At 36.7% G+C, this 14087-nt stretch overlaps 1 pseudogene; it reads left to right on the top strand.

Annotated features, from left to right (window-relative positions):
- The first annotated feature begins 2096 nt into the window (after positions 1 to 2096).
- On the top strand, positions 2097 to 3468 carry LOC114903239 (annotated as a pseudogene).
- The last annotated feature ends 10619 nt before the right edge of the window (positions 3469 to 14087 follow it).

Raw genomic sequence — 14087 nt, 5'->3', positions numbered from 1 at the left:
ACTATTCATTACTTATGTAAACATATACCCACAGCTATAGATGGAGGGAGGGAGAGAAAAATTATTCAAATAAAATTTAAAAACACAGCACACAATAGAAAACACAATACATGTTCATTAATGTATACAGTTAGCAAATATCTACGTATATGCTCAAAGCACTGTGTAAGAAGCTAAAGAAGAAAGATGAATTCTTGCAGAGACTCATCATCTCGGATTCCAAACAAAATGAAGAAATCAAATGGAATCCTGTTGGTGCTCTTTTTGGGGTGTAAGCAAAACATTGTTGAGGTAGAGAGGAGAGAATCTCTTTTAAGAAATGGCAAAAGGCTTTGTAGAAATTTCCATGAAAGAAAAGGCATGTGCAATTCAGGTAGAGACACAGTATATGGGACAGATAGTCTTATGTCCAGGCTATTACGAGTAGCTTATTCTGGCTCTGATATAGTTTGCAAGATGATTCTGGACAGCTTTGCTGGACCCAATCACAAAGAGTTTTTATATCTCCTGGGGAGTCTGAAAGATCACAGTAGGTTGAAACAAGGGCAAATGCACACACTAAACTCATTTTAACTGCAATGCTAAAGACTAAATGCGGCGGTACAGGAAGGTGGCAGAGAACCTATTAAGACATTAGTGTTATTGTAAGTGAAACTTGACAGGGGCTCTGAGTAGGACAGGGGCAGTGGGGATGAAATAAATAGAAATGTTTGAAGAAGGTATTTAGAATTGAGCACCCATGGGATTTAAAGTTAAGTTTAGGAGTCAAGGGAAAGAAAGGCACTCATGACCATCCACGTTCTAACTAAAGTGACTATAGGGTGATGATAAGAAACACTACACATGAAATATTTTTTAAGGAAAACTAAAATGAGTTTAGACTTCTGACGTACATATTGAGATTCTTATGGGACATATGTGGTTGTGATTGGTTTTCAGTTAGTAATAATTTCTGAAATTTGAGGCACAGTTTAGCTCTCATATAGAGGCATTAAAGTTATTACTAAATTATATATATAATATATAATGTTATATATTTTACTATATTACTATATAAAAATAAAATATCTTGTCAATCAAAACCAAAGATTCAGAGCTATAACTGATGAAAAGTTATAATGATTAGAAAGCTAAATTTAGAAACTATGCAAAGATAGTCTGATCTTTACTATTCAACTCGCTAGCTGACCGCTGTTATGTTGACCTTGTGTGCAGAGAAAGGACACTCAACCAAGGAGGGGAAGAATGATATTAGTCATGAGTTAAGTGATTACTATAGTATTTTAGATTTTTCCCACCATCAGATAAAATTTATTTCACATAATAGGTAAGTTTACTGAATGTCTTGTTTCAATTTTTAGGAATACCAACATCTTTTGCTAAAATAGTAATATACAAATCTGTTGTTTTTAATTTTAATAAGAACTTTTCATGCTAACAGACTCACAAAATCATTTGTCAACACTGAGAAGGATTGTAAGATTAAGGCTCTAGAAACCATGAATAGGTGTTCTTAATGGAACACTCACCCCAAAACTTTTAAAAGGATTTGAATGTAAGCACCTTAAGCCAAAACACATACTTACTCCTTTTACGATTTTGTTGTTGTTGTTATCCCAAATTCGGTACCTGGGACATAGCATGCGCTCAATAAATGTTTACTGAACTGAGCTCTGCAAAGTACCAATATTACATTAATTTTACTTTGTACAGTTTATTATTATAGACACAGAAATTATATATGCTGTACCATATTATTGTTAGATAAATTCATTGAAATAAAGCAAACATGTTGTTATTTCTAATTTACTAAGTCAAGCCATGTAGAGTTAAAGAATTTGGGCATGGTTACATGGAAACAACAGTGCAGTCAAAACTAGAACCAGGGAAGTAGACGAATCTCAAGGAAGCCGGCTTTGGCCCTGCGGCTGCTGCCGTCATCGCCGTGGAGAAATTGTTGGAGCCAGCAGCCTAGGAATGAGTCTCCTCTCAGCCTCTAAGTTCACCTGGTCAGAATCCTTGGATGAACCTGTGGGACCCTTCCTTCTAGCCCTGTGGTTTGGAGCAAGTGGCTTTGGGACTGTAAGAGGATCTACAAAGATTCTCAGGGACTGCGAGGTTCACCCCTGATGGCATCAGGCACTGCCAGCCGCTCAGAGGATGAGGATGGCACTGGCAGAAGCGGGCATCCGCACAGGCTTTGGCACCATCCCTAAACGGAGAAGCACCTCCAGGTTCACCAAGAGAAAGAAGTTTGATGATGAGCTGGTGAAGAGCAGCCTGGCTAAGTCCTCTACCCGGGAGAAGGGGGCCACTGGGGTGGAACCAGGGCACTGTTCGGGGAGTGAACCCTCCCTCCTCCAATGAGAAGGAGAAGGTGTCCAAGGCCCCCATCGTCCCTGTGCCACCCAGCCCAGCCCCAGCCCCTGGACTCACCAAGCGGGTGAAGAAGAGCAAACAGCCACTCCAGGTGATGAAGGATCTGGGCTGCTGGAAGCCTGCGGACGACCTCCTGATCATCGATGCCGTGTTGCAGACCAATGTCCTGACATCTGTCCACCTGGGCGTGAAGTTCAGCCGCCGCTTCACCCAGCAGCACCGGTACGCCCTGCTCTACGATCCTGTCATCTCCAAGCTGGCCTGCCAGGCCATGAGACCCACTGCTGCACTCAGAGGCCGTTGCCGCCATCCAGAGCAAGGCCCTGTTTAGCAAGGCTGAAGAGCAGCTGCTGAGCGAAGCGAGATCGGCCAGCCAGCCCACCTTGGAGACTTCCAGGACCTGCTGCACAGACGCCCTGATGCCTTCTACCTGGCCCCTACTACCAAGACTCTACAGGCCCACTGGCAGCTCATGAAGCAGTATTACCTGTTGGAGGACCAGACAGTGCAGCCGCTGCCCAAGGGGGACCAAGTGCTGAACTTCTCGGATGCAGAGGACTTGATTGACGACAGTAAAGCTCAAGGACATGTGAGATGAAGTCCTAGACCATGAGCTGATGGTGGCTGACCGGCTCCAGAAACGAGAGATTCGGCAGCTGGAACAGGAACCGCATAAGTGGCAGGTGCTAGTAGATAGCATCACAGGCATGAGCTCTCCAGACTTTGACAGCCAGACCCTGGCAGTGCTGCGGGGCCGCATGGTGCGGTGCCTGAGGCGCTTGAGAAAGATTACCCTAGGCAGAGCAACCGAGGGTAACCAGATTGACGTGGACCTGTCTCTGGAGGGTCCGGCCTGGAAGATCTCCCGGAAGCAAGGTGTCATCAAGCTGGAAAAAAGATGGTGACTTCATTGCCAGTGAGGGCCGGCGGCCCATCTACATCGATGGACGACCTGTGCTGTGTGGCTCCAAATGGCGCCTTAGCAACAACTCCGTGGTGGAGATTGCCAGCCTGCGATTCGTCTTCCTCATCAACCGGGACCTTATTGCCCTTATTCCGGCCGAGGCTGCCAAGATCATGCCACAGTGAGAAGTGGTGGCAGGACCCATGGGCTCTCTCTGGCCTCAGTTTCCCCTGCCATCCCAGACCCCTGGAGCTGGGAACTCAGGCTCCTGGAAAAACCAGAGGGGGCTGTGGTTGACTCAGCTCCTGGCCCCTCGATCTGAGCCTCTGCGGGGGGGGGGGGGCCGGGGCTGGCCCTGGGGAAGCCCCTAGAGGCTGGGACCCTCAGGCTTCCTTGGTGTCGGAGCCCCTCCCCTTCTCTCCCTGCAGAGGACCCTACCCTTTTCCCCAGATTCCCACCTTTGCCCCGTGTCTCCAGCTGATTAGCTTCAGATTTTTCCTTTATTATTTTTCTTTTGTAAATACAAAGCACTGAGTTCCAAAAAAAAAAACTAGAACCAGGTATGTTTACCTCTAAGGTTAAATTTCATTCAACTATAGTTACCACATTTGTGACACTGCAAATGCATAAGTAGCCTTATTTATACCCTTCAATGAAGAACCTATATAATAGAAAACATATACAAAAATTCAGAAAGGGATATAATAATTTACTTCATTTTAAACTATTATTATGAATGATACACTTTTAAACCCTCATGTGAACTAAAATATTACTCTTCCACTTTTAAGAACACATTATTGAAGATATATTAGACAAATAGTAACATATGGATGATAATTTAATGAATATAGTAATTTGGCTAAATTGTTTAAATTTATAAAGAAATAAGACATTTTACATATGGTTGGAAATTCTTTTGCAAACTTCCCTAGCATCATTCTCCTCTCACCCAAAGGTAACATTAAAATATTCTAAAATTAGTATTTAAGATCCTGAAGTTATTACTTAATATGATGGCAGCCACAGATGGTAGAATGCATTGTTATTTTTCCTTTACAGTAGCAAATACTTATTAGAATACATAATAGAAACAAAGACATTGCATACAATTATCAAAAAATGATAAAGTGTCAAACTACTAATAGAGCATATATAAAAGTTATGGGAAAAATTTAAATGTTTTATTAAAATATATGAAAATGACCATGTATAAATGGATGGGATATCATATTTATGAAAAGGATACATCTATGTCATGATTATTAACACTTTATAATTTGTTCCACTTAAAGGGATTCTAATAAAAATTTTAATAGGTGTTTGTGTCTGTAGTTGTGGGTGTGTAAAATTCAAAAATCTTTTATAAATCTTTGACGTAAGTTCTTAAATTAACAACAATTAAAAGAAGAATTATATTGAGAAAATTGCTTTACAAAATATGTAAAAAGATATATAGTATAATATTAGCACAGGGATAAAGAAAACAAAGGAACATATTAGAAAACTGAAGGAATTGTTCCACATATATATGGAAATATGTAGGTCAAGAACAGCAGCATTAAACTGAGAAAATTCATCCCTTAGAAGGAAAATAAAAGACAGATATCTTCTCACACCACAGCTAGATGTACATTCTGTGTGGATTATAGATATAAATGTGAAAGCTAAAACTCTAAAACGTGACAAAGACAACTTCTGCTCTTCAATCTGTTCTCACTTTTCGTAGTAAACAGCTTAACAACAACAATAAAACAATAAAAGACAAAAATATGGCTCACATGTGGGCACATAATAAAGAAACATATTCAAAACTAAATTGTGTTTAGTTTTGAAATTAGAAATTAGATGTGACCATGTAAGTACATTTTCTACAGTAGAAAGCAAACAAAGGTTATGTTCAGAAATTCTGGGATAAGACACTTAAGACATCCTGTGTGCATGTCTCTTCTCGCCTTTCATTGGTTGGACAGAGATGATAGATGCTCTGCAGGGGACGATCCCAGGATGACTGCTGTACAGCATACTGGCTGGATCTGAGCAGGCTCAAACATTATGACCAGCAGTAGTGAGTAGTGTAGAACTCATTACTCCAGAAAAATGGTACAGATGACCCTATTTGCAGGGCAGGAATAGAGACGCAGACGTAGGGAACATGTGGACACACTGGGCAGGGGGAAGGGGTGTGGGAGATTGGAATTGACGTATGTGCACTGCCATGTGTAAAACAGATAGCTAGTGGGAACCTGCTGTATAGCGCAGGGAGCTCAGCTCTGTGCTCTGTGATGACCTAGATGGATGGGATGGGGGGTCGGGGGGAGGTCCAAGAGACAGGGGATATATGTATACATATAGCTGATTCACTTCGTTGTACAACAGAAACTAACACAACATTGTAAAGCAACTATACCCCAATTAAAAAAAAAGTATATCACTTTGTTAAGATCCACATATATCATGGTGTTTGCCTGAGGCTGAACGTTGAGATAATAAAGGAATATATTCCTAATATAAATGGTTATGCAGAAATCTGGTGCCTCTTTTTAAAATAACACCTTGGCAAGAGCTTTCTCATTCCAGTTCCTGCAACACGAAAGAAGTACAAATACGTCCAAATTAGAGGAATTAATCTATATACCCAAACTTTTATGTGTATGTAGCTGACAAGTATGGCTGCCACAGGAGAAATTACTGTGTGAATGAGTAAGTGATGTGAGATAAATCTACTTTTCCCCATTTACCTTCTATACTTCCTAAATTTTGAATATGTGCATATAAACCTTTCAAATATATACATTTCAATATTTGCGTGCATTACATAAACACACACATTAAGCAAACAAAACAAAAGTTTGAATTCACACTTTGGCAAGGGAAGGTAATGAGGAATTAGTAAACTCAAACATTGATCCTTTGATATATATTTGTAAATTAATACAACTTTTATAGGGAGCTATTTAAATATTAATCTCTTTTAATTATAAATACACACCCTTTGACCCAGAAATATATTTCTAAACATATATTTTATGGATAACCTTGCACATGTATAAAATGATTTTTTCTGTTTAAGATGATTCTTTTCAGGATTATTTGAAAGTTCAAAAAATGAGAATTAATCTAATCCATCTATAAAGACATTGTTAAATAATTATGATAAAATCCAACAATGATACACTATGTACCTGTATCAAAGAATAGGTTGTTTATGTTCTAAAGTAGAAAGTTCTTCAAGATAAACTACATAGTAAAAAAAAAAAAATAGTGCAGTATGGAACAATGTGTTTAACGTGCTACTATTTGGGTAAAAATGTAAAGAATCTGTACTTGCTTGTGGATACAAACATCATTTTAAGAGGACTCAAAAGGAACTAATGGTATTATCTTCCTTATGGGGAAAAGAAATGTGAAGCTGAAGGAAATAGCCATAATGCAGACTTTTAAATGTTGCCCAATAAAACAGTAAATTAAATATATATATATATATTTATGGGATAGGGAAGAGATGGGAGGCAATGAAGCAAGTCTTCAAAAAGAAAATGGAAAGAGTGTACTCTATGACCCAACAATCCCTTTCAAGGTATATACCTTTGAGAAAACTAGTCACAGGTCTCTAAGGGGATATGGAGCAAGATGAGTTATGAAGAATTCATACTATAGGATGCTTTTCTGCATTTAGAGAAAAATAATACTAATTATAAGCAAAATTGGTAGGCCTTAAAAACATGTTGTGGTAAAAGGAAACAGAATGGCATCTGTAGCACAACGGCATTTTTATAAATTAAAAATACATGCACAAAAAGCAAAATTATATATCTTTCAAGGATATATACTCACAAAAAATCAATGTCAAACACATTAGCATGGGTGACTAAGGTGAAAAGGAAAGTATTAGTGATATATTGCTTCTTAACAAATAACTCCAAAGCTTAGAGACTTAAAGCAATAATGATTTTTACTTCACAGTTTCTGAGGGTCAGAAATCCAGGAATGGCTTAGTAGGGTGATTCTGGTTCAGGATTTCTCTTGTTGCAGTCAAAAGGTGGGTCAGCCCTACAGGCATCTAAAGGCTTAACTGGGATTAGAGGACCAGCTTCCAGAATGGCTTGCGTAGCACATGGCTGTTGGCTGGTGACCTCAATTTCTTACCATATGTGCATCCTCACGGGGCTTGCTTGAATGTCCTCAAGACATGGCATCTGGCTGTCCCCAGTGCAAGTGAATTCAGAAAGAAAGGGAGCAAGATGTAAACCCCAAGGTCTTGTAAGACAACATCAGAAGTTAACACAACATTACTTCTGCAATATTCTCTAGGTCACACAGCCCTACCCTGGTAGATGTGGCAGGGGACTACACAACAGTTGGTAGGAATCATTAGGGGCCATTTTGAGTCACAAAAAATAAATAATAAAAAGAAATATCAGAAAAAAGGCAAAAATTAATATACAATCAAATAAAACAAAATTAATCATATACTTCCTGATCATAGTGCCATGAAATGATGTGGTTAGTTTAACTTTATGTACATGGGTACAAAGGAAAACACACATACCAATGTGTTATTCATACATACTCACATAGGTATTTATATATTCTCTTGCTGATAAACATATTTCCAATATGTTTTTCTATTACAAATAATGATACAGTAAAAATTTCTGTATACATCTTCTTGTGTACATGTACAAGAGTTTTAGTGAAAGATATATAGTTTTAAGTGGAAATATCAACTTTTGTATGTACATCTCCAACTATACTAGTTGGTGCTAAATTTCTTCCCAAAGTGGACATAATGATGTGCAGTCCCAACAGCAGTAAATGAGAGTTCCCATATTTATTATCCTTCTTAAATTATGGTACATACCAACTTGAATCTGATGGATATGAAATGGAATAAGAGTATTGTTTCAAATTAGTTTTTCTTCCTGATTAATACTGAGTTTGACACCTTTTCACCTTTATTTCATATTTCCACTTCTGTGAATGGTCTTTTCAAGCCTTTTTTTTATTGGAGTTATTTGTTCTTCTATTATTTGAGAATTATTTTTATAATCTGATTACAGATCTTTGAGTCTGCAATCTTTCTATAATTATCTCTAAGTCTGTGGGTTGTATTTTTTATTTAGTTTAGAGTTTCTTTTGACATTGCATAATCATTGCATGGTAGTCAAATTTATACAGTTTCCATTTATGGTTAGTACTTTTGTATTTTGCTTAAGGAATCCTTACCTAAGTTTATAAAGATTCTTCTCTACATTTCTAATGTAAATTTAAAGAATTTATGTTCAGTTTAAATTTTTAATATGACCGAAACAAATTTATGTATGTTGTTGTAATAGCATAGAATTATATTTTACTTTCTAGGGTGACAGCCAATTGCCCTACAATAATTTTTGTAAGTTCTGACTTTTTAGTGTATGGTAAATACATCAGCCTAGACGTATAATAGTAAAAACAACAATGACAAATGTACCTACTCACCAGTCAGACTCATTAACTTTGGACTTCGCGGTCATCGGCTGAGTCACTAGAACTTGAGCTCTTGTGGATTCCTTTTTTGGTCTCTCACTTCAAACCATTTATTGTCCTGCTGAAAGAAGAAATGTAAGAAATAGGGCTTAAAATTTCTCGAAGTAAATGGATCATTCTGTCCAGGACTGGCCCGGTATAATGTTTAATTGTATATGTCAACTTGGCTGGGGCAAGGTGCCCAGACATGCGGTCAGATGTTACTCTGGATGTTTCTATAAGGGTGTTTTGGATGAGATTAACATTTACATCACTGGACTTTGAATAAGGCAGAATGCCCTCCATAATGTGGATGGGCCTCATTCAATCAGTTGACGGCCTGAATAGAACACAAGGCTGATCTTCCCAGAGCAAGAAGGAGTTCTACCAGCAGACAGTTTTCAGAACTGAACTGCAACACTGACTCTTCCTAGGTTTCTAGCCAGCACACCCTGTAGGTTTTGGACTTGCCAGCCTCCAGAGTCACATGAGCCAATTCCTTAAGTTTCTCCGTATATGTATACATACATCTCTTAGGTTCATTTCTCTGGAGAACTCTGGCTAATACACCCCATGTGCTTTGGTCTTTGCTAATTGACCATTTCACTGGTGCTACTGGCAACTATCCTATATGTTCTAGTCTCACTGTTTAACTGGTATCACAGTTAAACCCTCCCGCCCCCGTGTCCTGCAAGAAGAGAAATAATGTGATGGAATTAGTTTCCATTGTTTGCCTCTTTGTTAATTTTATTTTATGCCTTAGAAGATCAACAACACCTTACCTTTCTCAAATGCATTTGGAGACCCTCAGCTGGGAGGTCCTCAGCTACCCAGTTCTAGCACATGCCTCTTCTGAATACCTTCTCATGCATATGTATATAACAGGAAGTACCTTTCTTTATACTGTCCATATAGTGTCACATTGGGGCAATTCTTGACGTCCATACTCCACTAAACAAACATGATAATGTCCAGTCCCCAGGACTACTTTTGGGACAACTCTTTATTTTTTTCCTGTATTATTGAATTATAATAATATTATCCTTAAATTATAAGATTTATATCCAAGCAAGGTCTGCTACTAGAGGAAACTTTTATTAAGTATGATCTTATTGATACTATGTCAAATATTACTCTAGCAAAATTAAATTTGCATGTGGATATTTGTTAAGTTTTACTTGTGAAATTTGTTAAATTATAGATTTATATTTAAGAGTATTACTTCATGTTTCTCCCTAATAAAAGCCTGAAACTGATAAACTATTTTGATCTTTTTAGCTATATGGCATGGTATGACTTAATGATATAACTGTTTCCACATTTAACTCTGACTACATTTTTGGAATACATAATTCTTATGTTTATTAATCCTACCCTTGTCAAATAATGTGTTTTGTAAAATTACCTGAAGTTTATATTTTACCTTTTTTCCCTGTCTAGTTAATGTCTAGTTAATGACTGACACATTGCTTTCTTCCAAACTGGATAGAAAAGAGCTTGAAAATGCATAAATACAATAGTCGGCACTATTAGTCAAGATAAAGAAAATGAAGTGATAAAATAAGAGGAAACAAACCTGAATTTGATAATTCAGCCTAAGAACTTGTTTACATTGTGGAGTTTGACCACACATCTGTGCCTCAGTTTATTAACAGAGCAAAAAACAAACTTCTTCACTTTAGAAAAAAATTCAGTTGCTAAGAAGAAAACACTCAATTCTCACACACTGAAATTGAGGCATTATGAAAATATACACCCAATTATGAATACTGGCTTCTTTTGTGATTTAATTTAAGAAATGTGAAATAAAGTTCCAAAAGTCATGTAATGCTGTTGATTTTTTCTATTAGCACCTCTATCACTTTTTATATTAATATGGTACTGAGTTCCACAAATTTGTAAGTTCCATAAACTTAACTTTTGTTCTGGACATTGATGTTATCACCTGCTAATCTGAAGATGTGTGTCTGTGTGTGTGTGTGTGTGTATGTATTTTGAATATACTTATGAATTATTCAAATATTTCTCAGATTCATTAGAATTCATGAGCTGACTTCCTAGTATTACTCGACAAAGTTTTGTAATGTTTTAACATTTATGAAACATTTAACCTCTAATAATGGATAACTCGAGACAGATATTTCCTATTTAATAATTACAATTATTTATTTCAAACAAATATCATAAAAAGAGAAACTCCTCTTAAGGGGCAAATACAAGGACACTCAAAATGCCATTTTCTGTTGAAGGCATATCAGTATAGTTAAATTTGATTCTATTCAATAAGCACATATTGAGGAACTAAATCGGGAGCTTTAAAAGCTATAAATTTGGTTTTCATCTTCAAAGAGCTTACTGTTAAGAACTAGTAGGTCGTGAAAAATGGCCTGGGACACAAAACTTGAAGAATGAATGAAAATTTAACAAATTGAATGAAAATTTAACAGACAAAATGGAAAATGTAAGCTCCTTGCAGGCAGTAGTTATCTGTTTTATTTACTCTTATATGTAGTGCCTGGAACAGTGCTTCAAGAAAATGCCTTTGTTAGCATAGGAAACTGCACAAATGTTTTGTGTATGATTTTTACATTTTAATTTAAAAAAGATCCAATTCTTCCACATAATAATTTCCTGGAAAAATACCACCATATTAAAGATATCAAGTAATTTCTCTTTTATTCAGTAACGTTTTTATGTCTTTAACATGATAATTGACTTGAAGGGTGCATTAGAAATAGGTTATAAATGATACAAATGATACACAGGTTAAAGAAAGAGAAAGTAATGGAGATCACAATGGAAATTTAGCAGATACATGTCCTATTTATTTAGCTTTCATTCTTCAGCTTCTTCTATGTGGTCAAAGGATAGCATATCTGTTTTGCTGTGGAACAAATCACTTCTTACACAGAATTCACATATATATTGGAAACTCAAACACCTCGACTTTCATTTCCAGTTTAAAATGTCATCTGGCTAGTAGGCCTGAAACAGCCTCCTCTACCTTTTCACTAAAGTAGTTAGGAAGAGACTTAAGATGAAATTGCACACCACTGTGAACTGGGACTCACTGTCAACTTATTGTTAGAATATGAGAGGAATTTCCATTAACTGCAAAGCTAAGGGGAGTGGATTAAATACATGATATAGTACGATGCTGCTAGTGTGCCTGCCTGCCAGAAAGTAGATAGAAAGACCTTTATTCCTTCCCTCTTTCTCTAATTCCTGGATCAGAAACAAAATCTCAACAAAGCAGAAAACTGAATAGCCATCCTTCTACTGACTGCATGCTAAATTTTAGGCAGTGCTTCAGTTTCCCATGCCCCCTGCCCTGACCCCTAATACTATGTCTCATTCTTTATCTCTTCAGATATTATAATTTCAAAAAAGTGGAACAAGGGAGGGAAAAGAATTATTGAAAATGACTTGAAAGCTGAGACTGATTCTTGTGACTAGAGTACTAATTGAGGAGGGGAAAGGAAAGCATGGTAAACCCTAATAGGACTCTTTTCTGTATTTGCTCTCCATCTGTTAAGGCTGTTAGACACATTTAATGTAAATGGGAGAAGACCCACATCAACAGATGAAAACACTCATCAAATAAATGGCAGATATATGTTGGAAATTGGGCTGGGAATTATGTATAATACAATCTGTAACTTTATGCAATTATTTGCCGAAGTTGACAGGATTTGGACATCCACCTCCCTTTTTAATGATAGGAAAACATGAATAACGATATTAATAATAACAACATCTATCTGAGATGTCCCCCACACACACACACGCACACACACTGAGTCACTCAATTTCCTATTATCCTGCAATATTTTTCTTTATAGTACCTATGACCTCTGAACTATGACTTATTTATTTATTTCTCTGTTAATAGTGATTTTGCTGACTAGATTATATGCACAATGAGAACAGAATCCTTTTCTGTTTTGTTCACTGTTCTCTTCTCTGCACTTATAAGAGTGTCTGACACCTAATAGGTGCTTGACAAATATTTATTAAATGAAATAGTGAAAGAGAATGAATGAATTCCAAGAATTCAGAGGAGAGAGCCTCACTGAAGTGATCTACTCTAAAAATATAGTATTTTAGACAGTTTAGCATCCTTGATAGGACATGAAAAGTAATGTCATATATTAAATGGGTACAGGAAGCGCAGAACACCTGATTAAAAAGCCAAAAACAAAGCTAAAATGGAGATTGAGGGGAAAAGATTGCAGATAGCAAAAATGCATAGATAGATAATTATCTCCTGTTAAGCCTTAGATCATGAAGTAAACTTACACCTGTCACCATTGACTGGAATTTCTAATGTCTTTCCTAGCTGTACTCAACTGATTTAGTTAGGTAGTAATACCATACAGACTTTAAAATAGAAGGCTATTCCTAAAGACTATCAAAATATTAAAAAATGATACAAGAAACTTCTTCCTCAAACCTTGACCCTAATTATAAGCTACTCCGTGCAGACATATTTCTGAAAGTATATGATTAAATCCCACTTCTCTGAGGCAGAAACGGTGATTATGATGCTTCTGATGAATCTTAGAATGAATGTAGGTCAGGGCCTCTTGTTGGACCCTGATTTTTTTTTTCTTTTTTTGTCCAGAGAGTCAGATCTTCAGGATCATCATAGAACTCCTAGCAAAATTAAGTAGTGCATTTATCTTGGCACTAAAACCAATATTCTGGATTTTTTCTCTTTATTATGTTTGTCATAAATGAGACATACTATAGCATTTGTATGCCATATTTACACATAATATTATATGCTTTCAGCTAAAAGATCTTATTATATGAATTAATATAAATATTTCAGTAGAAGCTAGAACTTATATCTGTCATAAGGTATATCAACAAATATAAACATTTTAAATTATATCCTATTTTGATGATCATAATAAAATTCATATTGGATATATTTAAAATAAGATATTATGATGTGGAAAAACATATCAGTGATGTTGATAACCAACTTAGTGTTCTTTTCCAGAATGAAGAGAAAAGATATGAAAGGATGAAAAAATTGGAAAGAGCAGTTATAGTTGAGGACAGAGAATCGAAATCCAATATAAGAAAATGAAAGTGTTTTTGACAGAGAAACCTGACAAATTTTTGGAAAATTATCATATAAAACATAGCTGTGGGGAGTTCACTGGTGGTTAAGACTCCATGCTTTCAATGCAGGGAGCGCAGGTTCAATCCCTGGTCAGGGAACTAAGATCCTGCTAGATCCTGCATGCTGCATGGCATGGCCAAAAAAAAGCCGTGAATTTACTGG

Source organism: Monodon monoceros, unplaced genomic scaffold (genome assembly GCF_005190385.1).
Source record: "Monodon monoceros isolate NGI ecotype Baffin Bay Population unplaced genomic scaffold, NGI_Narwhal_1 Super_Scaffold_20, whole genome shotgun sequence".
Lineage (NCBI taxonomy): Eukaryota > Metazoa > Chordata > Mammalia > Artiodactyla > Monodontidae > Monodon > Monodon monoceros.
Note: the sequence above shows the minus strand (reverse complement) of the source record. Positions and strands in the feature narration are given on the sequence as shown.